General features: G+C 43.7%; 1 protein-coding gene across 6 annotated transcripts in view; it reads right to left on the reverse strand.

The window, feature by feature from the left end:
- The window catches only part of LRFN2 (leucine rich repeat and fibronectin type III domain containing 2), a 248,378-nt gene extending 223,968 nt beyond the window's left edge, over positions 1-24,410 (reverse strand). For 4 of the 6 annotated variants that reach the window (XM_033144595.1, XM_033144594.1, XM_033144590.1 and 1 more), the window contains exon 1: positions 24,287-24,410. The gene's annotated coding sequence lies outside the window, so the exon portion shown is untranslated. Of the gene's footprint in view, positions 1-23,479; positions 23,572-24,286 lie in introns of those variants that run through there. The other 2 variants (XM_033144591.1, XM_033144592.1) reach the window with 1 other exon arrangement.
- Between the last annotated feature and the right edge of the window lie 730 nt (positions 24,411-25,140).

Below are 25,140 nucleotides of genomic sequence, written 5' to 3' on the forward strand. Positions count from 1 at the left end.
TGCCAAAGCTGCAGCTGCGGTGAAAATGCCAAAGGGAGTGCAATGTAAAAGGCCAAAATGAAAACATGATCCCTGACAGGCTAACAAGCTGATTATAATGTTCTTGACTTATACCACTCCTACTTAATCCAGGCAGATGCTTCATTTGTCCAAAACCTATAAACTTATTTCCAATCTCATTAGCATCAGTTAAAAAGAGAGGGGGGGTTTAGAAGAAATGAAGGCTGACGAGTTTTCTGGTTACTTTTGGTCAGCTTAATTGTTGCGCTATTATTGTCTAAAGGGACCGTGCACGTTGTTTATAATTTTACAATGGAGAGCTATTAATTCCTGGCAGATGAGAGGTATGTGTACAAACGGACATGTATATGCATTTGATAACAAGGTTTTGAGTTGAAATCATTTTGCCCAGTGGGGAGGATGAAAAAAGGAAGGAAGGAAGGAAGGGGAAAGACTCTGTTGCATTTTTGTTTTTGTCCTTATGGACCCATACACAACGTGGACAGAAGTATGAAGGGATGACAGGCATAACAAACTTAGCACAACAACATTATGGGATTAAAAACTGGCCACAACTTTATTGATTACAGATATAGGTAGGCTTTGGCTTAGGCATTGGATGTGTATCCGGTATCAGCATTCTGGCAGAAGGCTGAGTATAGGACAGGGTCATGCCTGGGTTATGGGTCACCTCAAGATGTGAGTTAACTAAAGTGGCCCTTCCTAGGCCACAAGTGGAAGTTCTATGGTCCATCTGCCCCCATCTTGGCTTCAGGACAGAACTTCCACTCTGACACCTTTACCAGGGTACCCTGAGATATCACTCCTGCTCGCAGTTGGGGTGGTGCCCCATATTACCTTGCATTTGGAAATAGTCAAAGGATTCCACCGCTGAAAGCTATGGCAGTTGCTATGAGGAAGGCAAAAACCCCAAACAGGTCAATTATGTTTGCGGGCAAACTCCTCCCCAACCCAAATACAGCAAGGTCTTCACAACAAGATGCTAAGAGAGCAGCATAATGGGTTGGCAGGAAGGCTGCTCTTCAGCCAGCTGCCCAGATGATCCCCAGCATGGTCAACTTTTATCCTCCAGGGGTGGGCCAGAGTGAAGACTTCTTCAAAATTTCTGGCATGCTATCCCGACTTTGCCTGCATCCGTCCGAGGACAATTCCAATGGCCGGTTGCAAGGGAAAGGGATTCCCCCCCCGACAGGTCACAACTGCCACTCCAGATCAAAATTGCTGCCAACCTTGATAAGTGACACTTCCCTGTTTTAAAAGCCAGGAAGATGTCCTAAGCTTTGGATTTTGTTTTTCTTTACTGAAAGTGAGAAACAGAAGTATAGGTTTGGATCTAGTAATTCCATGAATTGTTTTCTGCTCATGAAAAGGGCACTCCTAGCTGCTACGAATAGAAAGAAGGGCCATTTGAATCCATCCCCCTTTCTTCTTCAGCCCCCTATTCACCTGGATGAAGCTCTGCTCTAGAGTGCAAGGGGACCCATCAGAGTAAGAAGTCATGCTGTAGAAGGGAAGAGGATTGAATGAAAATTGCCCATCTTTCTGGACTGAAGGTCCTTCCGTTCCCAGAAGGGCACCTTTGGATTCAACTTATTTTTATTTTACTAATTTAGAAAATTATTTATAGGCTGTCTTTTTGGACACAGCCACGTGTGAAGCTGACATCTCGTAAAACACAACACAATTCAAACACTAAAAGTTTATATAGCAGCAGTACAGCAAGTTTATTTTTTTAAGGGACAATAAAATTAGATAAAGCAGCAAAATAAATTCCAGCAAAAGGGGAGCACTGTCCCAGGAATGAATAGTTTTTCTTAGCCTGAGGACTGCATTCCTTCTTACCCAACCCTTTGAGGGTCACAAGGGCATGGATAGAACAAGTGTGAATGGCCATCCAAACATTTTTACACAGTGCACACACATGCAAAGCCAGCTCCTAGGGGCCAAGATACTTTCAGCCCCCTGCAAAGAGAAAGAAGGAACCTTTTATCACATGTGGTGGATGTGCCCCAAGATAAAGGACTTCTGGGAAAGGATTTATAATGAATTGAAGAAAGTGTTAAAAACACTTTAATTTAAAAAACAGAAACCTTTTTATTGGGAATTACTGGGGATGAAATCCCCCCAAAAGACACTACTTTATTTCTGTATGCCACAACAGCAGCAAGAATTTTAATTGCCAAATATTGGAAGACTCAAGAGATGCCTACGGTAGAAGAATGGCAAATGAAAATGATGGACTATATGGAACTGGCCGAACTGACAGCGAGACTACGCGACCAAGAGGAGGAGACGGTGCAAGAAGAATGGAAGAAATTTAGAGACTATTAAAAAAAATTATTGTTTTATTTAAATTAGCATATACCTTAGGAAGTTATATTAGGTTTTCAGTAATATGTTTGAAATGAATTTAATAAGATGGATGTTAGAAAGAAACAATAAGATGTGACTGTGAAAATGAGACTGCCAAAGTAGATAGGCAGATAAATTCAGAAGGGGGAGATTGGGGGAAGTCACTTCTAAAATGTTAAAGAAGAAAGGTTAAGAAGATAATACTTTACTTTTTATGTTTTGTGTTTATAATGTTAAGTTGTGTATGTTTGTTGTGTTTTGTTTGTATTGCTGTTGAAAAAAAGGAATAAAATATAATTTTAAAAGACACTTTCAGCCCCCAATGTTGTTGTGTGTTTTTTTAGGGGGCCAGGCCCCCTTAATGTTCAGAGGGCATTTGACTCAGCTCCCTGGCTCCTCACATCCTGTGCATGATATCAGGACATCATGTCGGGGGCCCTCAATCATCTTTAGAAGCTGGCAACTCTGCACATAAAGTACACACAACACACATGTGGCCTCCTCTTCACTACTACTCTGTTGTTTTGGAAGGGAGCTGGCCATGGTGATATTTTTTAAATCTCACCTCCCTGCTGTCTCTCCCATCCTCAGTTAACACAGATGAGCAGCAGGGAGAAGGCTCCAGATGCTAGTGTAGCCCTTGCCTTTTCTGGTGGTTTTTGGTCTCCTCCAGTGCTTGCAATGTTCCAACCACCTCCCCTTTCAGCTACCTATCAAGGTGGTAGTCCAAGAAGACAGAACATCTGCAGTCCTCTTTTCACTGTTATTGAGGTTGTTGGTAGACCAGTCTAAATGGCCTAGTGGCCAGATGTGGCCCACACGCTGCTGGCCCCCTGCCCAAAATCTATAGAAAAGAGATCAATAGCTTTCACCTTTTCCATTCCTTTTGAATTGCTTATTAAGACAGCTTCTCTAAATTTATTTCCCCCATTCTTTCCTACACTTAATGTGGAAGTACAAAATACAGAAGGAAACATCCACAAATTTGCCCTGTAAGGGATTAGTTGCATATAAGTAAATAAGGAATCATAAATTACTCGTTTATATTGAATTGACCAAATAAAAAAGCCATGAAAGTAACAGCAGCAGCAAATAGCTTAGCATCCCCCAAGGAAATAAGTTCACATAGAATCTTGAAAATCACACGAAGCTCCAGGTATTTGGTTTATTTGAGGAAGACCTCTGCGTAGAAATCACAAAGCAGAAAAGGGGTTACAGCCTCTTCAGTTTACAGTTCCAAAAATATTTAAAGAGAGCACATTCAGCTTTCCTAAATTTATCACTATGCTGTACTACACTTAAATAAGTAGGTAGAGAAATAACAATCAAGTCCTAAGGATTTGCATCAATTTTATTTTTCTGCAGTGCTATTGTAACATCTCTTCTAGATGCCCTGAGGATGTTTTTAATTTATATACCACTTAATTGCCAAAGTGGCTTCTAAGTGGTTTACAAGTATAAAACCAATTACAAAAAATATAAACACACCTAATTAAAAAAAACACAATAAAACAATTCCACCAAAACACTGAAATAAACATCCATCATTAAAATGTGTATTAAAACAAGCTCATTAAAACAGCAGAGCAATTATTATAACTGTTAAAACAGCAGTCAAAGCATGTTTCTGTTTTGTAATATTAATGTCAGTATAGAAACTGCTCGTACAAACATGCCTGAGTTACACAAGGTGACTCCCCACCCCCATTTCCACACAGAAACGCACACATACCATTGCACCACCGATCATCCCAAAGGAGGTAACATCTGAATTAAACAGCTTCTCACCCCCCCCCCCCCGGAATGTCAGTGAGTAGTAGCTCTAGCAGTTAGGTATGCGAGACATAACAGCTCAGTGGCAAAACACTTGTGCCAAAAGGTCTTAGGTTCAATCCCTAGCATTTCCAGTTTAAAGGGTCAGATATCTGATTATGCTAAATTATAGGGGAAAAACAGATGAGGAGGGAAGTGGCAGTGAGAAGGCTGGGGGGGGGGGGTGGGTGGGAACAGGAAGCTGTAAGAAGAGCCTGCTAGATCAGGCCAGTGACCCATTTAGTCCAGCATCCTATTCTCACAGTGGTCAATCAGATACCTAAGGGAAACCTGCAAGCAAGACCGGAGAGCAACAGCACCCTCCTTCCTTACGATTCCTAGCTACTGATATTCAGAGTGATGCTGCCTCCAACAGCGAAGGTAGAACATAGTCCCACTGATAGACATATATTCTATGCTACTGTAATAGAAAAGCAGCAACATCATCGGAGATGTGATTTTAAAGGCACCATACGACAAGAGGAGATGGTAGGAGAGAACTATAATAATAATAATAATAATAATAATAATAATAATAATAATAATAATATATTTGTACCCCGCCCATCTGGCTGGGTTTCCCCAGCCACTCTGGGTGGCTTCCAACAGATGTTAGGATACATTTAAATGAGATACAACAATTGCTTACTCCTGGACATCAAATTATTGTGGTTTACATCTTAAGACAGGCATAGGAGGGAGAAGCTAGAAGCAATAATTGTTCACAGACAAGAATGAGCTTTTTTAGTCTCAGCTGCTTAATGTTTTCAGCAATGCCTTTTGTCTGACTGTTTTCCACATCCTTTATCCTTCACATCTTGGCCTTTTCTCTTACATCTATAGTAACCCCATTAAGTCTTTCTATTTACCATGAACCAACTAACAGGAAAATCAGTTTTTTTGGGGGGAGGGGGAATAGAAACTCAATCCAACACATTTCCCCCTCTGTCAGGTTATGTGCTTATTCCATCCTGAATCCTAGGAAAGAAGCACAGGACTTGGATCAACGTTTACAAAAACAAGTATTGGAGCAATATATAACTTGATCTTTAAGGTGTTGAAATATGCTTTACCGTATGGGCAGATTGTTCTAAAAACAAAATTGTTCTAAAACGAAATAGAACTATCAAAAAGTTCTTGTGTGGAATATGCACATAACAGAACATTGGAAGTTGCTGCAACATGTGATGTGGAAGAGTTGGAAAATGTATGCAACATGGGTTGTCTTTTTTAATGTATTGTAGCCTTAGGCTATGAAATTCAAGAAAGAAAATCCACATATGAAGAACACAAAGTTTACAATTATAAAATCTTTATGTGAGTGTGAAGGTGCTAGGGTGCTACAATTGAACACAAGCAAATACGCATTAGGGTAAAAGAACTGGAAAATAGTACTGGTAAATGCCAATTTGATAGTATTAAGAGGATATCACATGCAAGCCGTAGGAAGCAATATTAGGATTCCAATCAATGCTGTTTAAACCTCAGGTGGAGAATTTGTGTCATTTCATTTGAAGAATGGTGGAAATAAATGAGAAATGGATTTGGGGAATAGCAATAAAGGTGACAAATGGTTCAGAATATGAAACATATGAAGAAAACCCCTTTCTTCCACTTTGTCGACTGCTCATGTAAAGTGGGCCACAGATGCCTAACAAAAACGGCTTAGCCATTATGTGGCAAGAGAAAACAGCTCATTTCTCTTCCTCACCTCCCCCCACCCCCAGGTGATTTGTCATACAGAGTGGCTACACTATTGCTCAGCTCAAAGGGGGGGGGATATCAAGGGGGAGGGGCTACTGATGAGAGGAAGCCAGGCTGAAAGAGGAATTCAGAAAGCTGTTCTGTTTAGCCGATTGCAGTCTCTGGGAGCTTGTGACCAGGACTTGTAAACAGGGGCACCTGTGATGGCGTTTAGCAGGGGATGTTGAGGGGGGAGCCCAGACTGGTGTGCATAGGACCCAGAGACATGGGCAGTGAGAAAGCTGCTGCAGTGACCTGCAACACCTGTGTCATGTCGTCTTCCTCCCTGAAAATGTGCAAAACTACAACCACAGCAAGCTGGTTGCCTTGCTGGAAGAGAAGATGCAGTGACTTGAGGCCCCCTATCTATCTGACCAAACTGCAGGAGGCAGTGGAAGACAGGAATGCCTGGCATGCTCTGGTCCATGGGGTCACGAAGAGTCGGACATGACTAAACAACAACAACAATCTGTACTTTGAACTGCCAGGCAACAAGAGGAGTTTCTCACTAGAACAGAGTTGACTGTCCTAGAACAGTGATGCAGGGATGGGATGCCCCTAGGGAGGAAGAAGATTGCCCATTGCCAGTTAGACTCCAACAGCTGTTCCTGCTCTCATGCGTCTTTGTCACATGACAGTGAGTCCCGCCCACCAAAAACATCTGTGTAGATTCAGCACTAACAACTGCATCTCATACATCTGCACTCCAGCCCCAAACCTGGGAATCAAAGGAGGTGTACAACAAGGAGTTGTTGTTATTGTTGTTGTTGTTGTTTTTGAATGAGGAGAGGAGGGAGCCAAGCCAAGGATCATTGCCAGCATCTACATCTGCCAAAAAGGTGAGCAGTTGGCTGGGCTGAGTAGTTGGCTAGTATTTAAAGAGTCTTCTGGGCCACACTCCAGATCCAGTACAATCCATAATTCTCCATCACTGATGTTCTCCCAGCACTTGTTATTTATTTATTAAATGTGTGGTTTATACCACCCTGCTTCCATAGATCTCAAGGCAGATCACAACATAAAAATGAAAGTGTCAGGCTTGAGGAATCCTCTCCCTCCCCTGATTGCACCATGAAGCAGGGAGGAAACAAGGAAGTTCTTACTTATGATTTATATCAGTCATCATGGTGAAAGACAAAGAAATCTAGTCATTCCTCAACAGTGCGTTGCTTGCACTGAGCTCCTCCCCCTTCTCTTCTAACAACAACACCTGCTACTACGGCATCTGTCTGTGGACAACTGCTTCTGTGCCCTTTGTTCTTACACCCTTAACAAACGTCACGTTTTGGGAGAAAGGGGGGGGGGTCGGTTGTGCTGTCCAGTTATGTGTCAGCTAGCTGCTCTTCCACCCCTCCTCCTTCTCCTAACACCTCATAACTCTGCTGTTCCCCTTTCTCTGAGCTGTTATCTTCCTCAAAGCACGCTGTAATTTGAGAATGCCTTCCTCATCTCTGGAAACTACAGAAAGGAGGGGGGCAATCTCCACCACTCCTCCTCCTCTTCAGTCCAGTCCCTGACAGCAAGGCACAAACACAAAGTACATAATAAAAATAAGAACTCTCCTTCACTGGAGGGTTTTAAGCAGAGGTTGGATGGCCATCTGTCATGGGTGCTTTAGCTGAGTTTCCTGCGTTGCAGGGGGTTGGACTAGATGACCCCCAGGGTCCCTTCCAACTCTAAGGTTCTATGATTCTAAGAACAAACAATCCCTTCCCCCACCCCTCCCACAAACTCATTTAAAAGGGTAAAGTATTTTACCCTTGACTTGCTTCTTATGGGCAGGCCCAAGGCTGCATCTCATCCAGCTGCACTCCTCACACCCATTTCCAGATACAGCAGATTTGTTGAGTTTCGGGGGGGGGGGGGGTTCAATGGAATGGAAAAGGGTCCCTTCTCCATTCACAGCTCCTTCTTCACACACCCTCTGCCTCCTCCTCCAGCCGGTTTTTAACCCAGGTGTCTCTGGGCTACAATTGCCACTGTCCCTTATTATTGCCTATGCAGGCTGGGGCTGATGAAAGATCAGTCCCACAACATCTGAAAAGTGACAGGTTTCCCATCCAAGGGTTTCAGGCTCTGCTTCTGCTGTAAAATCATAAGTAGCAGCACAATACCAGAAAGCAAGGCACCAGAGTAATCATTTATCTCATTTCTACTCATGTGAACCTAACAACAACAAAACCAACATCAGTAGCTAGTGGCGTTATTTTCTTGCTTCAAAAATCTTTATCACCTGATAAGACTATTGTTTCTTCAATCAGAACGTGGCAGAATGTAGCTTTGGATTCCATTCTGCAGAAACAAGAGCTCAGCAACTTGTTCTTGGTTGCCAGGGCTATTGATTTCCTACAAAAACTGTTTTCCCTTTTAATGCTGCAGGTCATGACCCTCCAAGTACATGCACCTGCAAATCCACACTTGAGCCAGAACATCAGCTTGGAGGATAACATGGTGCCCTAACTTGGATTTTTCTCTGGGCAAGCAATTTGTATTTAGGCAAAAGAAGCAACTTGAGGCTTGGCCTGTTTTGCTTTTCTCCCCAGCAGATCAATACAAACACAATTTAGATGTAATGGTATTTATAGCTAATATTTATAGAAGACATTGTAATTGCTGGAGATAGAGGAGAGCAATATGTATTTTGATTGATACAGGCAAAACGCCCACTGCAGTCTCGCAGCTCTGCACCATATGGTATTAAGAAAGCAATTAAAATTGCTGCCTCTAAATAACTGAAGCTAATATTAGAGTTGGCCAAATCTATTAAAAAACCCGGTTCAATATAATACAAAGGTGTGGACAAATAAGATAGCTATCATAGAAGAGATTGTTGAGACTCTTGACATCCAGTTTATTTCTTCTAAACAAGGTACTAGGGACGCAGGTGGTGCTGTGGTCTAAACCACAGAGCCTAGGGCTTGCCGATCAGAAGGTTGGCGGTTTGAATCCCTGCAACAGGGTGAGCTCCCGTTGTTTGGTCCCTGCTCCTGCCCACCTAGCAATTCGAAAGCACGTCAAAGTGCAAGTAGATAAATAGGTACCACTCCAGCGGGAAGGTAAACGGTGTTTCCATGCGCTGCTCTGGTTCGCCAGAAGTGGTTAGTCATGCTGGCCAAATGACCCAGAAGCTGTCTGTGGACAAACGCAGGCTCCCTTGGCCTATAGAGTGAGATGAGCGCCGCAACCCCAGAGTTGTCCGCGACTGGTCCTAATGGTCAGGGGTACCTTTACCTTTAAACAAGGTACTATTAGTAAAAGTAAAGGACCCCTGGACAGTTAAGTCCAATCAAAGGCGACTATGGGGTTGCGGTGCTCATCTCGCTTTCAGGCCGAGGGAGTCAGCGTTTGTCCACAGACAGCTTTCCGGGGCATGCTTGCAATGGCATGCTTTCAAACTGCCAGGTTGGCAGGAGCTGGGACAGAGCAACGGGCTCTCACCCCATTGTGAGGAATCAAACCGCCGACCTTCTGATTGGCAAGCCCAAGAGGCTCAGTGGTTTAGACCACAGTGCCACCTGTGTTCCTCAAGGTACTATTAAAAGAAGAACACAAAAAGAGCCTGCTGTTGGATCAGACTAGTCTCATATCCTGTTCTTACAGTGGTCAACCAGATGCCTATGGGAAGCCTGCAAGCAGGACATGAGCACAATAGCATTGAAATTCCCAGCAAACAATATTCAGATACATAACGCCTCTGATAGTGGAGGTGTTGTTGTTGTTCAGTCGTTCAGTCGTGTCCGACTCTTCGTGACCCCATGGACCAGAGCACGCCAGGCATGCCTATCCTTCACTGCCTCTCGCAGTTTGGCCAAATCATGTTAGTAGCTTCGAGAACATTGTCCAACCATCTCATCCTCTGTCGTCCCCTTCTCCTTGTGCCCTCCATCTTTCCCAACATCAGGGTCTTTTCTAGGGAGTCTTCTCTTCTCATGAGGTGGCCAAAGTACTGGAGCCTCAACGACAGCGGAGGTAGCTAGTAGCATATTGGTTTGGGAGGTGCAAATTAAACTCAAACTGTATGCATTTCTACCCCATTTCTACTTCAGGGTGCTGTGTGTTTATGCCAGTACTGCCTATTCATAAACCAGATGCATATGTACATAATCTCATCATCAGCTCCATTGTACCAGTTATAACCAGCAAGAAGAAAAGTTCCGAAAGGGTCACATTTATTATTACCGTGTGGTTGTGTTGCTAGTGTCCTCAGGAGAGGATTCTTTTGTTCTTGCTAAAAATCAACCAGTGATTCATCCAAATAAAAATGACAAACCTCCGTTGCATTGAAGGGGAGGGGGAAAGTATTAATAGGTGCTATAATCATTCCATTCATTGATTTGAAGTGGTGAAGGGGAATGAAAGGGGAAGAGAAATAAAGGAGAACCTGTAAAGGACATGAATACCTGTGCCAATAAGAGTTAGGTAAAGCAATTAGTGCCTTCCTTGCGTGTGAGCTTCACAAACAGCTGGGATAAAGCAAAACCAGCAACAGATTCTGGAATAAAATAAGTCACAGCCATGTCAATGAATTAACATGGGCACATGCATGGTACATGCATGGCACATGCATGGCACATGATGTTTTTTCTCATTAGACTACCACATCTAAATGCACTTGGGTCTTCATGCATTTGAATGTGACCAATGTTAAAGCCTCCATGTACAGGCATAGTTAGCATATTAAACTTAATGTATACAAGGGTCTTGATCAGAGTGCAGTAATGAATCCATTTTTATCCTGATCAGGACTATCTTTTACCTAAATAACTGAAGACTGTTTGGGTTTCTTTTTACAGTACTGTAGAATGACAGCAGGTGCTCTGGGAAGCTGAACTGGGGAATAGCTTGTCAATGTGCATTTCATGTGAAGTGACATCAAACTTCTTTGCCTATGGGCAACTTCAGACATTGCAGAAAGGGGCAGGAGGCATAGCAAGGAAGTGAAATTACTGACACTTCCTTGCATCAGACTTCTGCAGTGTCTAAGGCATGAACTCACATGCACAGTTCTCCCACAGAGAATGGTGAAGAAAGTAGGCTCCTATAAGCAGTGTCAACTTGATCATAAGATATGGTGCACACACACACTGTTTGAATGGTAATGTCCATCAACTTTGGGGGAACCCGTCCCCCTCAAATATTTTATGGGGGGGCTGAGAGGACCTCAACCCGTAGGAGCTGGCTCCCATGGCTCCCATGAGAAGGAACTCATAATAGAAGCTGGTGAAAATTTGGACATTAACAAACAAACAACTTTTCACAACTGGGGTTCAGATGACACCAAGTGTGTCCAGCAACCATACCTTCTCCTTTTGATACATTTGGATAGCCTTTGTATATAATATATAAAAAAGTCTTCCAACATTGTGTGGGGCAAACATGTTGAGGAGGTCTATGTACACATGTTGGAATGTACCTCAGGCTGCTTCACACACTGACTAAATACACTTAAATTGTGGGTAGGGGTGACCATGTGTCAATGGTGGCAGGGATAGTCTGTGCAACACCATGGCCCACCCTCACACATTTTTTTTCCAATGTATGTGTGATATCTTAATGTCCCTACAGTGAGAGATATCTACCACCCCCCGCTACTTTGAAATGGGGTATCCCAATGTAAACACTTTGAAATCCTCTTGTTTCTAGCTGAGCTCACAACTAAGTCAATGTCCCATTCCAGAAACATACTTCTATCTGGGTTATAGAAAACTTGCAGTCCTTAGACATGACTACAAAGCCAAAGGTAGGTCTGAACCTTAAGAACTAGGAATCAATGCTGTACTGTGATTACAAAAAAACCCACCAATATACAGTAAATATTAGGAAGCAGCAGCCTATTTCCTTTACATGTGAGATTGCTTTCACAAAATGCCAACCACCAGTTGTTGCTTTGAAGACCTAGCAAATCCAATAGCATTTGTGTAATTTATTTTTGTCAATTCAGCCTGAGTCATTTCTTCGTTACATAGACACCTGCTCATTTCCCCCCTTGATTTATTTATTATTTTAGCACAGCAAATGTTATACTTTCTGATGATCACATTTATTGATTTCAGGCCTATGCCAATGGGTAGCCTGGATGAGAGGGCTACAGCCTTCTCTTAACTGGGTGATTCTGTAGGAGAGCAAATCTTTTAATATTCCTTGCATTCTAGTCTCTCTGACGAGGGCAACCCATTTGTCCAGGCTCGCTCACCAATTATTAGGAACCATCAGTGGACATGGAGCCTCTACAGTCCATGATTCCTTGACTTGAGTTAGAACCACATCTCTTTGTCACCTGCTGCCTACAGGATCCCTGGAGCTACTGGGGAATGGCACCCTGAAAGCTGAAAACTCCTTCACCCCAGTTGCCGGTGGCTTCCAACAAACATAAAAGCATAATAAAACATCAAACATTAAAAACTTCCCTACACCAGTCTGCCTTTAGATATGTTTCAAAAGTTGCATAGAAAAGTTGCTTCCTGGAGTCCTCCTGCCTTTGGGAAGGTGGCTAGGGTGTTTTTGGACCCAAGTCCAGGAAGTGCTTGCCCAGCTTAGAGAAGGAGACGTGAGCCCATGTCCCTGCAGAATGTTGCAGGGTATGACCCTGTAGTGAAAACAGGCATGCACTATCAGGTACTGAGAGTACAGAGAAAGGTACAGTGTTGCAGCAAGTTATTTAATTATCACGAATCATGTAATAACTATATACCAAGATCTTAATGAAGTTCTAGTAAAACATGTAATTGTTTTTCCTGGCCCTGAGGAAATTTTACACCCAAGGGCAACTGCTCAGGGAACTGGCACCTCCCCCCCCCTTCCTAGGAAACAAAGCACTGATACACATATTAAAAAGTCCCACACATTGTACGCTTTCCTCAAAGGGAAATTGCCCCAGCTCCCCAATCATTTTGATTGCCTATTTCCACACCTCTTCCATTGGAACAGTATCATTTTTCCGATGCAGAAATGTACACAGTATTCCAAGTGTGGCCGCACTATAGATTTTGTGCAAAGCCATTGCAATGTTGGCAGTTTCATTTTCACTCCATTTCCTTATGATCCCATGAGGGCAGACATTCGGCTTAGTCCAGGTCACCATTTGAGCCTGACTGACAATATTACAGCGATTCTGACAATATTTCAGGCCTGGTCTTGTCCTATAACTAGCGTTCTCCTGGCCGGTGGAAAGCATGAAGGAAATCAGTTCCTTATTAACCTTATTTTGAGGGCTTTGGTTTTATTTCTGAGGGTCAGTAGCAAACTGAGTGGTGGGGATGAGGCATGTACCTGACCTGACAGATGAGTCACTGCTTATTACTGGGAGGGAGGCAATGTTGCTGGGGTGGTGGTGCAGTTGAATAGGCGTGCTAGATTGGCTCTGCTGTTGGATTTGCACCATACCAGCTTTGCTACTGCTTTCCCCTTTCCTCTCCTGCTAAGCAGGAGCACCTCACCTGCTGGGAGGTCAGAGCCTCCACCTTACCCCACCTTTTGCCATTGCTAAGGGTGGAAGACATTCAGTTGAAGGAGGTGGGGGAAAACAAACTGCACAGGGAAGTGTGATATATAAGCTATAACCAGTGCTTTTTTCTAGAAAAAGAGAAGAAGAGTTTGGATTTGATATCCCACTTTATCACTACCCGAAGGAGTCTCAAAGCAGCTAACACTCTCCTTTCCCTTCCTCCCCCACAACAAACACTCTGTGAGGTGAGTGAGGCTGAGAGACTTCAAAGAAGTGTGACTAGCCCAAGGTCACCCAGCAGCTGCATGTGGAGGAGTGGAGACACGAACTCGGTTCTACTGCTCTTAACCTCTACACCACACTGGCTCTCATTGCCGGTAAGTGCTGGTATTCACCATGGGTGAGTGGCTGTGGTCTAAACCACTGAGCCTCTTGGGCTTGCCAATCAGAAGGTCAGTGGTTTGAATCCCCCACGACAAGGTGAACTCCCATTGCTCTCTCCCAGCTCCTGCCAACCTAGCAGTTCAAAAGTATGCCAGTGCAAGTAGATAAATAGGTACCACTGCAGTGGGAAGGTAAATGGTGTTTCTGTGTGCTCTGCTTTCCGTCATGGTGTTCTGTTGCACCAGAAGTGGTTTAGTCATGCTGGCCACAAGACCCAGAAAGCTGTCTGTGAACAAACGCTGGCTCCCTTGGCCTGAAAGCGAGATGAACGCCACAACCCCATAGTCACCTTTGACTGGACTTAACCGTCCAGGGGTCCTTTACCTTTTCTTTTCTTTTCTTTTCTTTTCTTTTACCTACTCACCATGTATGTGTCACACTTTTTAACCAAAAAGAAAAAAGAGGTGCTGATACCGCAAACCCTTGAGTAGCCCCTGAATAAAAGCACTGGATATAACAATATTCCTATCTTTCGTGCTTGTGTGCATTGCCAATTTTGTTCAGTGTAATAAGGACATCTTATGGAGCTGTTTCAGTTAACAAGCTGATTGAATATCTGTCACACCACAGAGAATGTGCACCACACTCACACACTGCTGCTACCTGCTAGAGTTGTTTTTCAACATCACACATACAGGGGAACAAAACACCAGAAGAACATCTTGTTGTGTTCAAGTGTTGCAGTGTATCCATCTGGTGCAGGAGAGGTGAGCAAGGTAACTGAGTGAAGCATCTTTGTATGACTCAAATGAAAAAGCTGTATCTCATCTGAGGGCAGAATTTAAACTTCAGAAGCTAATTCATCTAGCCTGCAAAAACCTCCTAACAAACTTGGGTTGGGGTGGTGTTCAACTCTGACTATAATCAACTCCATTTGTGGTATGTGGTGGGAGTGAGGGGTGCACACTTACGGCAACACCACAGTAAAAGACTTAGCAGTGTGGTAATTTCTAAGCTCTATATACAACCTGACAGTATAAATATGCACATGAATAACAGGAGGAAGAATCAAAGCATTAGCTGGCTGGAAAAATATATGAAGGTGATAGATGGGTTCATCTGAGTTCTAGTGAGTTCTGGCTGGAAAAAAAAAACCCCTGAGAGAAGCTATGGAAATGCTGAAATGGTGTCTGAAACTAGGGCTGGGTTGTGGCAGCTCGTGGTGGATGAAACTGAAGCTCAATTATGACAAGATGGAGATGTGATGGTTCTTGGATCTAAGGATATGGTGCACAGCTATATGTGTGAAGGCTCCATCACTGCAGTTGGTCTCACTGTTTGCATGAAGGTTGGGGGGCCCACATCCACGTTGAGTAACACAAAAACACTAACACCTGAAGAGGGCTCTTCCAAAAGATGTAAGCAGAAGACTCTATGGGTTATGCTTGTGCTGTATTGACATGAACTATGTTGCACAGATACGCCTGATCAGGAAGTCCAACAGCAGAGATACATCTGCCTGGTTCCATCTTGAGCTCTTCCTCCCAGTGGACTATTGGTACAAGCTGTGACAAGTGAAAAGCTAGAAATGTCCACCTGTATTTATCCCATCTTCTTGATGGACTAGATGCAGAGTCAAGCTCCTTGTAAACCTCACTTTCACAGAGAGAGTCCAGTGCTGATCTTTGGACTCTGAGGATACAGTGAAGTTCCACAGCACCACCACCATCAAGCCTTGCAGCCTCTTCTTATAATCTAGAATGTGTCATTTCCAGCCCTAAGAGAAATGTTATTTTCAACCCTGATAGAAATGTATTTTCCTTCAATGATGTAACTACTGTGACCAGAGGAAGAACCTTATCCACTTTCAACGTATGTTTTCTGTCTGTCTTTTGAAAGCAATATAAAGCCAAGTGAAAAAGAAAGGAACAGCTTGCTATTCATTTACTCTTAGTTGACCTCCTCCTTAATCCACCTTGTTTTACTTCTGAGCGCCAGAGGCTGACATGGACTGAGATGCACTAGTCCAGCCTCTTATCTTGCATCCAACCAGAATCTAAGCCCTGGGATTTGTTGGCTATTCCAGGACCTGTCTCCTTATCTTACCCAGTTTAACACAACCTTTCTGACATCACAACACCTGCCAGTAGGATTAGAGGCCAGCTCTTTGTAAAATACCTACCCCAACTGGCCTTTCAACACCTCTGTATTAATCCAAATCCTTCAATCTCTACCACTGCTAAATTCAGAATCACAGTTCCTATTTAACGGAGAGTTGCCACAGCAAACGAAGCAACACTACAGAGATACATAGTGCTCAAGGAAGGGCCTTGGTTCAGTGGTAGGGAATCTGTTTTGCAGGCAAAAGCTCCCAAGTTCAACCCCCAGCATTTCCAGGTAAGGTAGGGAACATCCCCAGTCAGGTAACGTGGAGAGTCACTGCCAGTCTCTGTAGACAAACCTGAGATGGATGGACCAATGAGACAGCTTCCCATGGGTATTCTGTGGAGGTGTGACATTCTAAGGTAGGTTCAGAGATGAGATGCACCGGAGTAAGGAACATTCCCCCCCCCAAAAAAAAAACCCTAAAATGAAATGCATTTGGATACCTTCATCAGACAGAACGAAACAGGTAGAAGCCAGGAAACTTTTAAGGCAAACCTTCCAGGAGCCACATGCATTTGGAAGTTGTGGCATTTACAGCAGAGGTGGAGAACCTAAGACACAGAGGATGAATGTGGCCCTCAAGGCTTCTCTCTTTGGTCCTCAGAACTCTCCTTGAGCCACAACACTCACTGGCTCTGCCAGTGTTGTTTTTTTCCTGGCTGGACTGTGTCCTTGTACTCTGGTAATGTCTCTGGCTTATCAGGATGGAGGATAGAGAGGGGGTGTGTGTGTAAACAAGCCTCCTGTACAAAGGCAAAATTTACATTTGTTGCTAGCTCTCTTTTGCCTCTGGCTCTTCCCACCACTGCCATGCGGCCCTCAAAAGATTGCTGTGAATGGATTATGGCTCTCAGGCTGCCAAAGGTTCCTCACCCCTTATTTCCAGCCATAGGAAATGACCACTCTTTTGCACAGGGCAAGTCTACACAGATGTCAAAGATTTCATTTCACTTCAGCAAAGGAAAGCAAACAAATGTAGGACAGGCAAATAAGGCCACAGAATTATTGTTATTAAAACTCCTCCCAAATCTCCTTCCGGAATAAAACTAACAAGAAAGGAGGGGGAAAGCAGGGGGAGAGAAAACAAATCAAACAGAAATTCAACAGCCTCATCTCTAAATGGCATGTTTTCAGTATCCCATACAGCATCTTTGTGGGTTGTTTAGTGGCATGTTTACATCTGCTTCTGCCATGCAGGGCATTAGCAGCCTTCCAAGTTGAAGGTAATTCAGGTTATTATACTCTGAAGTAAAGAAAAAAAAACCAGTGACAAACCCCCTCCTTTCCAATCTGGAGATAGGGTGGGATCAAGAGCAACAGCTGGGATGATGGTAAGAGCTTTGTAGTACTATTGCAAATGGGATTACACTCTCTCTCTCTCTCTCTCTCTCTCTCTCACACACACACACACACACACACACACACCATTGCTACAACATGCCTTAAAGTGATTGTAACAAAATATTTTAGATGAAGATTACAAAAAGCATAGAGCACCCACTTCATTTGTATCAGATCTCCCATTACAAAATTGTACAAAAAGAATCCAATGCCAGTACAAAGCTCTTATTTCCAGATACTGTAGACCACCCGTAATTTAACACTTGGAGCCTAAATCCATCGATTTGGCTGGTTGCTCTGCATCAAGATGCAGTTCCTCACCTCTGCAATTCATAGCTAGGGGTGGAAGGGAAATCCCTTTTAAGTGGGCTATACATGGATTTGGGGTGGCTGGAGCCTGATCAGACTTTGCTGGATCAAAATGACCGTTGTGTCAAGTGTCCATTTGTGTTCACTCGAGCATTTTTTAAAAGCCCGGCTAAATATATGCAAAATGATACAGAATAAAATGCATATCTCATACACATAATATATATGAAAGAGTCACGCTGCATATGGGACTGTATTTCTGGCACAAAATTCCATATGCATATTAATATATGCATCTTTTTTATACAGGTAAATGGATTGCAGAATCTGTTTATATGCTTGTTACTCTAGGAAACTAGGAGTGTAAATTCATATAATATTCTTACAGTATTATACTTGTAATAGTGCATGTAATGGGCAAGGATTGTTCATATTTTTTAGCAGGACATTGAGATTAAGGTGCGAGACTAGAATTGGGGACCAGTGTGAATAAGCTTGATATCAAGATTTTCAGAAAGTGTCATCCCTCTTCCCAGCTAGGTGTACTTTTGTTATTTACTACATTCTGTCCTAGTTTCCCAGGCCTTTTCCCTTCTCTGCCCATCCCCTTTATGGTCTTCTCTCATTCTCTTCCTCTGGACCACTTTCTCGTCCAATTCTTCTTCCCTAACACCCTGTTGTTACTATCCATTATTGCTTGGGCCTGAATATCCTCATATTATGAGCAGCTCACCCAATGGCAGCATGGCATCCTTGAAGTCAGTACAGTTCATCCAGCAGGGAACATTCTGCTGTCTTTCCTCTCTGTGACATCACAGCAGGTCATCCCAATGCTTCCACCAAGCATCATCATCAATATTATGAATTGCCTGGCAGACCACAGAACACACATTTCTAGCCAATTTCTAGCCCTCAGAATTTGCTGTCTGAGGCAGCTGCCTCATTCTGCCTCATAGAAAGGCCGGCCCTGATTGTGACAGCAACACTACCAAGCAACATTCTGTAAATAAGGAACTTTTTCTCAGTCTGGTGATGATCAGTTTTGATACCATGAATAAACTCAGTATTGTACATATTCACTGGAAGGCTTTTTATTCCCATAATACTAATAAATTTGTAACAGAATCAAAATAGCCTCAAATTAACTAAATTATCCTTAAGAGCTTTTTGCATCCTCTTCAACAACATTTATGAGCTATGCCATAGTTTTTCCTCAGTTTTAGTGGCATGATATAATGTGGGGTTTTGGTGTATTTTTATATTTTGGAAAGGCTGGACATTCACTCTACAGGTGATTCTTTATACTGAAGTGGAGAATTACCAGCCCGCAGGCCAATCTTGGAAGATGCCAGCAGGCCAGGGGGAACAGTTTGGCCCACAAGGGGATTTTCCCCAAACCATGCCCACCCACCCAGCAGCTGACATCCCCAATGATGTCAGCTGATGGGCAGGAGTACAAGGTTAAATCATGCATTGGCTGCATGCCCTGCTTCCAGCAGGGAACAGGATCGCACAGCCAAGGCAGTAGGATTTAATCTCCACTCATCAGCCGATGAGTGGGGATTAAAGTACTTCTCAAAAACGCTGTTTGAAGCAGATTGTGTGCTTCTGCAGTCAGTCGGGTGGCAGTGGCAGGCTGCTGATAGGAGTTACACACAAGCTGCTTCAAATAGCACTTTTGGGGAGTAATGTAAGGCAGCCCCCATTTCAGCTGAAGTGGGAGTGCTGGGGGTTGCTTTAAAGGACTTCTCAAAAACTGTGCAGCTGATCTCGCCCTTCTTCATTTAACAGACTGCAAAAACCTTTAAAACAGCCCCATACTCATGTCTCAGACATGAGTATGGGGCTGCTTTAAAGCCCTTGCAAGTCTCTCAACACTCCCCTTTTAGAGCTCTGAGATCAGGACTTTCAAGGGGGTGAGATCTGCAAAGCTCTGCATTTGACAGGTGGGCAGCCAAACCCACCCATCAACCATGCAGTGTCATACTGATGTAATGTGACTGAAAGGTAGGTGGCCCTGTCCACCTGCCAAGTTTGGCCCATGAGGCTGATCATGACAAGGATTGGGCCTTGGGAGCCAAAACGTTTCCCCACCTGGTGTATCTTCCTTAGATACTTAGCCTCTCCAATCACATTTCTACTTATTAATGTTTGCCATGTTCCATTACTATCATCTAGAGACTTTAACAAATTGACATAGTTTTTAATAAGCCCTTAGAGTTTGATGATATAAACATGCTCTCATAATCTGAGTTCCCAGTAGTCTCTTAAGCACTTGGGGGGGGTGTGATCTAATTTGTAAGCGCAAGAAGAAAGCTACCCATTGTTTGCTTATATGGGTCATTCTGTGGTATCCCTGTTGCATTCAGAAGGTGCCAGTATAACACACTAGACACAGAAAAAAGATGCAATAAACCTCAATGAACAGGTTATCACTTCCCTCATCTGCCACAGCTTTCCATACTTCCATTTGTGTTTTATCAACCACTAGCACAAGTAACTCCCATGTGAACATGTTCTAGGTCTGGATTGTGGGTGCCGAAAATTCAGATAATTCTTTAGATCTTTCAGTAACCATAGAACCAACCAGAGATCTCTGGCTCATGAAGGTATATCTTTCAAGCTGTCACACACACACACATAATTCCAAATTGTTCAGTATAATCTATGCTAGTTGTACATGCTTTTTTGCTTACAATCACACTGCATCATGGTATTGTAGTCTTAAAGATGGGCACTAATTAATTAGAGGAAAAAGTTGTTTTATAAGATTTATGGTGAAAGGACTGACATCTGGCAAATATACAAACATCATAAGGATATGGAATGATTATTGATGTAAATGCAAATACACAAGCACACATCCTTCCTAAACCAGTGAATTTGTCTCAAGAACAGCCAATATTAGTATGGTTACTGCAATTGTACAAGCAGGTTATGAATATGGTAGTCCTGAAACATTCTCTCTCTCTTTTTGCTTTTTTGTGATTTATTGGCCACAAACCTAGTTTCACGGTTCTTTTAATACAAGACAAGTCTAGTTTCATGGCTCCTAGCTCAATTTTAATTGGTTGTAGAATGATACACAACTTTCCTGGTTGTGGTTAAAGCTGTACTTTACAACCTTTCGATTCAGCGCCTCATAGATGATTTGATTGTTTATTTATTTATATGCCTCTTCAAACTAGTTTATCTAAGGGGTGTAAAATATAAGTAAAATATAAGTTAGGTTGAACCACAGATCACAAATACCAGTTTGGGAAGAGGGAAGGGTTAAGCTTAGAGCCCCATGAGTCTCCAACAAAGTGGTTCTGCGTTAGGAATCTTTACCCAGAAGTCTCTTGTTTATGACTGGATGAAGGGAAAGCAGAACTTGGTTTCTGTCTTTGCAAGTATTGCTGAGAGGTTTGGGGTGAAGTACAGAGACAGGAGCATAGATGAATCTCACCTTTCTTTCCTCCAAAGTGCCCCCCCTCTCTTCTGAAGAGGAAAAAGTGTTCAAGGCTGCCCATAAAGCATTATTTTCCACTCCAGCCTATTGGCTAGAAGCTCAGAGAGAGGAGGAAATGCCCATCTGCATCTAACAAAGCTTCACCCCAGCCCATTTCCACACATGGCAGTGTCCGTGTGCCCAGGAAAATAGCAATATCCCTACTCCAGAACAAGCATCTCCATACATGCATGCCTGAAGCAGACATGACTGCCACATTTCAAACACCAGTCGATGGATTGAGGGCTGTGGTGAAAGAGACAGAGTGAGATGGCTTGCAAAGGATTGTCAGGGAGCTGTCAGATCCTATCCCACCATGCAGAAAGGGACTCACAGAGGCTGCCATACAAATGCTAAGTGGGCTGTTTACATTTTCCCGAAGAGTGGGGTGGGGGGAGGAGAGAAGGGAAAACTAAGTGATTATATTCCACATTTGAATATAAACAAGTGTTGTTAAATGGCAGCAGCAACAGTGGAGAGGAAGCAGGCTGAGAGGAAGAGGAGCAGAACCAGGGCTCACAGTGAACCATGGTGTTATTACTGTCTGCAGAGATGAAACCGCCTAGGCGAGATCCTGGAAACAAGGCACTCCACCTACAATGTTAATCAGCCAGAAATAAGAGCTGGGTCCTGAATGTTATTTCATCACAGTCACATTGCAGAGAAGACGGTCTCAAAATGCACACCATGCTGCAGAAGGTGCCAGTTCCCAAAGGTTATGAAGGTATATTTGGACAGAGTCCACCCCCCCAAAAAAACACTACCTTTTTTCATCAAATCATACACCCTAAAGGGGCTTTGCAGCCATCCTCACTCTGTTTTGACAAGAGGATGCAAACCACATAGATTGGGCATGTGCCAACTGCAAGCTAACTCTACTCAGGGTAAGAACCAGAATGGGAAGCATCATAGGAAAAAGCAATGTCCAACCACGCTGTGTTTCTCCGTTTCCTCAAACCATTGATGGTTCCAGCACACACAACCGTTTCCATGACAGGATCAACATTTGCTGCCCAGTGACACCTGAGGGTGTCATAGCTTCTCCACATCCATGAAACCTGGAGGAACGAATTGGGGCCAGATCTTTGACTTCCTAGTGATTGGTACTGTGTATCTGAGAACATGCATGTTTACCCATCAGCACACATGCTTAGAAGCACATTAGGGAAAAGCTCCACTTCCAAGATTGTCCGTCTTTCCTCCTGTCTCTGCGTACAATAGTGGTGTTACTCACAAAACCCCCACCTCTTTGATCTTCCCTTAGCATCTCCAGGAAATAGAAACAAAACACTAGGTGTGCCACACACAACATAGTGTCCTGCTACATGATCTCATTTCCTTTTTCTGGAGGTGTAAGTGGCTGTCAAGTGTAGTGGCTGCCCATTTATCCATGAGCAAGGGGTTTGGAAAGTTCACAGTGGAGCCTCCCCAGCAATTTTCTGCTGGAGTATCTCTTGAATATGATTTCTCCTTTGTTCTTAATCTTACTTTGGTTCTAGAACACCAGTTTAATATATTTAGGGAATGTGAGTGTCAAAGAAAGTGATCAAGAGAGACTACCCACTTTGATCTGTCATACTACATGCAAATGCCACCACTTCCACGTCAACTGCCCAGCTCTTTCAGGGAACTGTAAACATCTGGTGACGCTGGAGTGACATGATATGGCATAATCAAGGTGGGGTCTCCATTCCTTATTTGCCCTCCTTTCAATAGCTCTACTTGTTTAATCCCATTGGGACCCTCTTTTCCTATTCCTTTGCATTATCGGGAATCTTTGTAAGACAAGGTAGGATTTCACCTGATCTCAGGTGTTCCCTTCCAGTCCTGCTGCCTCTCCTGGTCTCCTGCCACATATCTCCAGTTTCTATTTCTTTCCATGACATCTCCAAAGATCCTCTGTCCTTGAACTGTATGCTTTCAGACAGAACGGAGGTCCCCCCCCCCCTGCATAGCAAAGTTCTTCCTTAGCTTTACAGGGTTTTAATTTTTATTTTTGAATCCCTAGATGGTTTCCACATATTTCTCCTTCCTTCTTTTCCCATAATGCTTGTTCTAATAGAATATTGTAATTTCTTCTGCTCCCCCTTTCCAAACCATTTTTTGATCTTTGATCTACTCCAGCATAAATTATTTTACATTTCTAGCAGCAGGGTTTTTTCTTTCCAAGGGAGACACACCATGCAATTCCTTTGAACTCCTTTTTCCCCCTTATTAAAAAGCAAAGCAAAAACAAGACTCATTTCCATCCGCAAGATCTCTGTGACCAAGGGTCTTAGTAACATACAAATAAAGTTATGCATTTCCCCACAAATGCCCTTCAAACCCACTTCAAATGCTCTCTAAGACATTAAAGAAAAGATTATGTTATATATACAGTACAATGAGAGTTTGATAGGAAACACTCCGGCTCTTACCTTTGATGAATCACATTTATCCCTGGTTTGGAAATATAATCTCCAGAAGGTACTTAGTTCTTCTTGCTATGCCATGCATCCTTGCCCCCCCCTTCTTCTTCAAATGAAAATAGAATGGTATTTTTTTAAAATCCTCAGTCGTTCACCAGTTATGCAGAATATATTTATAGGAAGAAACCTTGACAGATGGACCCTGATTCAGCGAGGTCCAAATGACTGAATCCTTCAGACTTCTTAGTAATATCCACAGCACCCAAAAAACCGAGAGAAAACAGCAGAAGACGTGTGTGTGTGTGTGTGTGTGTGTGTGTGTGTGTGTGTCGGACAGACAGAGAAGGAATAAACTTGCTCTTTTTCCCCCTTTCTTTTCCCAAAGACAATTTTGAACGACTAAGCAGCCCTGCAGGCATATGGCTCCAAACGCATCCCAGGGTACCACACGCATGTGAGCATTGCAAGTCTCCAAGTTCACCTTAGCAGAGCTTCTCTGTGTATGTGTGTATGCATGTGAGAACAGAAAAGGGGGGCATCCACCCCTGTGCGCACACACACATACACAGAGAGAGAGAGAGAGAGAGAGAGAGAGAGAGAGAGAGAGAGAGAGAGATGGAGGGTGTGGGAAGAGAAGGGACGGGGGAAGAAAAACCCAACAGACTCACTGGAGTGATCTCACGAAGTGCTCTAGATGGCAGAGCCGGCAAGGCTTGTAAGACAAGCGGTGCGGAAGAGGGAAGCGGGGGGGGGGGGCAGAGAGGAGAAGGGGGGGGAGGATCCACCCTCGCAAGCAGCTTGAGAAATTCTTCTTACCTCTCCCGATGCCGCGCCGTAAAGAAAGTAGGCTCTGCAGCAAATGCATCCATCTAGGCGCCCATCTCCAACAACAAACCTCGTTCAATACTTTCCAAAGAAAAGGAGGGGGGGGGGACCAGTCCCTTCCTCCAGGAAAAAAAAGCCGATTAAAAGCAAAAAAAAAAAAAAAAGTAGGCGGAGAGGCTTGGAAAGCGGCAGAGGCGGCGGGGGTAAGACTTATGGGGTCGAGGCACCCGAAACCAAATAGTCCCAAACTCCCCGGCAGGCTCGCTGGGCGACCGTGGCGCTGCGCCGCTTTGGATAAGCCATTGCGTAACCAGGGACCCCTAAGCTGGAGAGACGCTGCCCGGCATGCTTAAATCCTCGGCAGCCTCGGTGAACATTTGTCAGCAGAAAGCATGTCAGGGCTCTGCGCGGAGAAGGAGGGAGGGGCGGGGAGGCGAGAGGAAAGCGCTGCCGCCTTTCGCTCGTGGGTGCTGAAAAGCATTGCTGCTGCTGCGAAGGCGTGTGGAAGCAACTGTGCATGGCGCACACACGCCCCCAAAAATGCAAGGGGAAAGAGGGTAAATAGTTTCCCCTCCATTCACACTGTTCTAGTGCTAAAAAGATGTTCTTGCAGACTTGCTATTTTAGGAACTTCGCTGCCAGGAGATGGGGTGTGGGAGTAGGGTGGCAGGGACATGATTTGGAGAGGAAGCTTGAGGGGGCTGGTTTCTGGCTCCCTCCGTGGCTTAGGAAAGTCTGCAGTAAATAGCTAGAAGGTTGGGCTGACCATGGAGGTCCTGCTCAGAGGAGACCAGCTGAAAGAAATGTACAAGACTAACTCAGGGTCAATTCAATCCGATAGCTCT

This window comes from Lacerta agilis, chromosome 3, assembly GCF_009819535.1.
Source record: "Lacerta agilis isolate rLacAgi1 chromosome 3, rLacAgi1.pri, whole genome shotgun sequence".
In the NCBI taxonomy this organism is placed as follows: Eukaryota; Metazoa; Chordata; class Lepidosauria; order Squamata; family Lacertidae; genus Lacerta; species Lacerta agilis.